Source organism: Rhipicephalus sanguineus, chromosome 7 (genome assembly GCF_013339695.2).
Source record: "Rhipicephalus sanguineus isolate Rsan-2018 chromosome 7, BIME_Rsan_1.4, whole genome shotgun sequence".
Lineage (NCBI taxonomy): Eukaryota > Metazoa > Arthropoda > Arachnida > Ixodida > Ixodidae > Rhipicephalus > Rhipicephalus sanguineus.
In genome coordinates this window covers 127,964,983-127,969,322 of record NC_051182.1, presented here as the reverse complement: position 1 = coordinate 127,969,322, position 4,340 = coordinate 127,964,983, and the positions used below count along the sequence as shown (strand labels likewise).

Sequence of the window (4,340 nt, the reverse complement as noted above, 5' to 3'; positions counted from 1 at the left end):
GATGGTCTCGCATAAATTTGGCCGAATCGGCGCGTGCTTCTTGCGCTCACGCTCTGGTGTGAGTGTAATTACAATCGTCAGGACGAACATTATCGTCTTGGAATACTCGCGTCAGCAATGACGGATTTATCCATTTGCTTCGTTTTCGGTGTTCGTTTCGTAAACCGACACGGTATTCTCAAAGATGTAGATCAAGACTTGCTGTTCGAATCTGACCTGAAGGAGTCTTTCTGGCGTCGATGTGTCGCCTAATTCCCTTTTACTGCATTCAAGTAGCGTCCGTTGTGAACGTGCGGCTCCGTGTTCGTTCGATTGATACGGGCAATAAAATGGGCAACATTCGGTACGTCCGTGAGCATATTTTTTTTCTTATCGGTAATGTTTGCGTTGGGAAAATCATCAAAGATGTTACACAGATGTTTACGACGGCCACCCAACGGCGGTGTGGTAGTGGTACGCAAAGCCACCACCAGTCGCCGACGCGAAGCTTGACATGTTCAATTACATTTTTGCTTCCAGCAACTATTCATTGAGGTTTTTGACCTTTGTTCTGTATCTTCTGAAGCTTTACAGTAAAAGGAACGAGGACAGAACTACGGAGCTTGTCTGTTTGTGTAACTACAGCCACAAAGTTGCACCTAATGGCGGAGTATTCGTTCCGAGTATGGTTATTACCCAGAGCATTGTTGGGGGTCCCGTTCAGTCTGGAGTCTGTTCGAGAGCGTCCCTAAGCATACTTACCTGGTGCCGGGATTACCGTGATCAGCGAGGCGGTGTCCCCAGGGAGAGGCGCGGGCATTGCACTGCGCTCGTGCTGACCCCTGCCACTACCCCAAACTGGGGCAGATGGGGCATGCAATTTTTGGTAGTGGGGGACTGCGTTCGCGCTATCCCCCTAATTACTAAATCGAAAATCAGAAGCGAAATTTGTGGTTGGTGCGGTAAAAGTAACATAATGCACCTTCGCGACTGCGCTCAATAAAGTTGTTTCCATTCCATTCCATTAAGTAGTCAATAGTTCTGCTGACGGCAACATCTCTTATTGTCCACTTGTCACAGTTGTAATTACTACAAAAACATCCCCTATACTCTCTTTCGCTTGATTTCTGCTACTTCTCACTCATTAACGGTGGTTAACAAAGAAAACGAGTCGTTAAATTGCCATTCTTTATTTCCATGATGTACTCAAAAGTCGACAAACTTGAACAGTGGCATCTCAAATCCATTAGCACTTGCTGTCCGATCACATTCGGAATTTTAAATGTTCGCCCTACGACTACAGGTGTACAATGATTTCGTCAAAAATGTCTTACATGAGGAGTTTTATGCGAACGTTTGGTTGGTATTTACTATCGTGAGCAGTAAGAGCTGGAACACCGAATTCATTTTTATCGAACGATTACTTGTAATGTACTGATATGAATGTGACGCATTGAATTACCAGAAGTACATTTCCGCGGGAGCATTTAGTGTTGTGAACGCGCTTGCGCTTGCCAACTGCGTTTAGCCGCCAGCACTTTTAAAAGGTAATTTCAGTCAGGGCCGTAGCCAGAAATTTTTTCGGTGAGGGGGGGTTCAACCATACTTTTTGTATGTTCGTGCGTGCGTTTGTATGTGTGCGTGTATATATACGCAAGCAAAATCGAAAATTTTCGGGGGGGGGTTGACTCCCCCCCCCCTGGCTACGCCCCTGATTTCAGTGCTCCAGTGTTCTCTCGTTGTACGTACAGCTCAAGCACTCCGTACAGATGCTTCAGCGAAACTGAAACTTGCGGCGACGGTGTTTATCACTCGGGTAATCCCGACGGGTTTTTAAAGCTTTTATCAATTACTTGTTACGTGCAGTCTAGAAATCCTAATTGATGTTTGCCGCCCGTCTGTTGCCTTCTTCATTTTCAGTGGACCAGCGGTGTGTAGTGGCGTTTGCCCAATATCTGTGGCACATACCCGTTCATGATGATGATAGGTTTTGTACACATTTGCACACACCAAAGTTTTTACGGCCGGCTTAAACAGCGTCGCTGTTAAAACCTGTGGCCTGGTGTGTCGTGCTTTACTGTTTCTTTCTTTTGATGCGCAGACCGGACGACGTGTTGACGTTTGGGAGCCCGACGATTGAACACGGCATCGAAGTTCTTCAAGGCACCATCAAAATCACCAACAGCAGCAGCCGAGTGGTCAGTTTTCGGGTGAGAAACTACGCGCAGCGTTTCCTTTCTTTTGTGCGTGTTTTGCATTCGATCATTGCGAGTAGCGAAAACCTGCAGAACCCTCACGTTGCGATCCCCGACTTCGTTGCGAAGCGATAATAAGTGCACAGCGCTTTAGGCTTGTCGTACTTGCATGTGCATTTAAACCTAGGAGTGTTAGTCAGCGCCGATCGCAGCCATGGCGGCGAGTGTGGAACACTCTTTTTGTGCCTTTTTGGCCTAGGTTTAAATGCTCAAATAAACCATATAAAGTGGACGGGAGGATGACCGCCGCCGTAGCTCAGTGGTATAGAGCATCGGACGCGTTATTCGAAGGTCGCAGGTTCGGTCCTTGCCGGCGGCAAGTTATCTTTCGTCCACTTTACTTTCTTCACATTTATATTCCAATTATTACAAATAACATCTCCTATACTTTCCTTGGCGTTATTGTCGGTTAGTTCTCATCAATTAGACTGTTGTCACTCGGTTGGTTAAACGCCGGATTAGACAATTTTTAAAGGACCCCTGACACCGAATTTGGAAACTCGAGATGCTTGTGTTGTTCGATAGTCCTGCATGCGGGCGCACTTCTGACCGATTATGAGTGACGAGCGTTGCCTTTAAGATATTTTCATTTGGTTTTAAAGTAAGCCTGAGTGCTCATCTGAATTTTGAACTCCTATCAACATAACCACTAGTATGACGTAGACGTAGGCCCCTTGTGACGTTGCAGAGGTAAAGCAAGTGTTGTCGACGTCACAGACGGAAATATGCGCGGTGCATGCACTGTGGTATATTGCGAAGCATGTTTGCTTTCCCACCTTCTCCTTCTTCGGTACGTGTCGGCAGGCAGCGTGAGCTCTCCGTGTGTGTGTTCTCCAACTGGCAGTTCAACAAGCGCGTGGCTGACGTCACCCAATACTGAGCGCACGTCATCACGCGTGCCCCGAGGCGCGACCGCCGCGGCGCGGCGCTAGTTTCTTATCCTCTTTCGGCACGCGTTTTGAACCTACACTAAAGATGACCACAATTAACGCTGCTAGGATTATTTAGACATCACGTTGGAGGATTTACGGTGTCATTCCGTGATTACAAGACATAGACCTACTTATTACAACATAAATGTTCCAAACAAGAAATCGGCTGTCAGGGGCCCTTTAACTTTACGTACCATTTTAGATAGGGCGGTATACTTAAAGGGGTGATGCCATCAAATTTCGAAGCTTTAACAAGCCTGTTGTGGGTTTCCTCTGTATCCAAGGACACTCCACACGAAGGGTCGGACACCAGCAAACGTTTACAATATATTTTAATTCACTTCCAAAGTGTACCTAAATGCCCATTCTCCCGATCGAGACCCATCGCTAGCGCGCTAACACTGACGTAGCTCTGTAGGAGGGGCAACGAAAGTTGTAGTGACGTCACACCAGATCTGCTGTAGTGACGTGAGTGACCTCCGCCGCCTCCGCAACGTACGCACCGGCAAAGCATCGGTTGCTACATCCATCACTCGCCGATTTTCGATCGCTTCCTTCCTGGCTAAGTGCGTCGCAGCCTTGTGTGGTCACGCGACCAAGCCCCCTACGCTGCTACGTCACGGCCCAACCTCGGCGCCCAGAAATCGAAACCGAAAGTTGTCCACATAAAAAGGCGATAATAAAATATTTAGCGAGAATACCTGAATCTTGGTGCGGGTATCATGATTCCAGCATGATACACGAAACACACACGCAACACAACAAAGAACGCGCAAGCCGCAAGTTTGGTGGCACCATCCCTTTAATTAAAGTGCGCTACGAAATGCGTTGGTATTTCGTTTAACAGCTTCTCGACATACTTTGTTCTTATATCTGTTAGGGGCTAGCTTAATTGAAGGTTTGCCACAAACGCCAGGCGTGCCGTTGTAAGTTTACGTTGTAAGTTTTACGTGCCGTTGTAAGTTTACAACGGCACGTAAAATGTTACTCTCGTGGTCTGCCTTCTCACTTGCGCAGTTTGCGGACGATCCCGAGTACAAATTCTCGCCACATGAAAGCTGCATCGCGCCACGGTCTACTGCCATCGTTTTCGCGACGTTCTACAACGGTGAGCTACATAAAAACTGGCGCAAAGCGCTCAGCAGCGGCGGCGAGCAATGCTGAACTATACGTA

At 47.4% G+C, this 4,340-nt stretch overlaps 1 non-coding gene across 1 annotated transcript; it reads left to right on the top strand.

Moving 5' to 3' along the window:
* Positions 1–733: 733 nt before the first annotated feature.
* LOC119401048 (U1 spliceosomal RNA) lies at positions 734–897 on the top strand. Its single transcript, XR_005185384.1, has one exon. It is a non-coding gene; the product is annotated as a U1 spliceosomal RNA (small nuclear RNA).
* Positions 898–4,340: the final 3,443 nt, after the last annotated feature.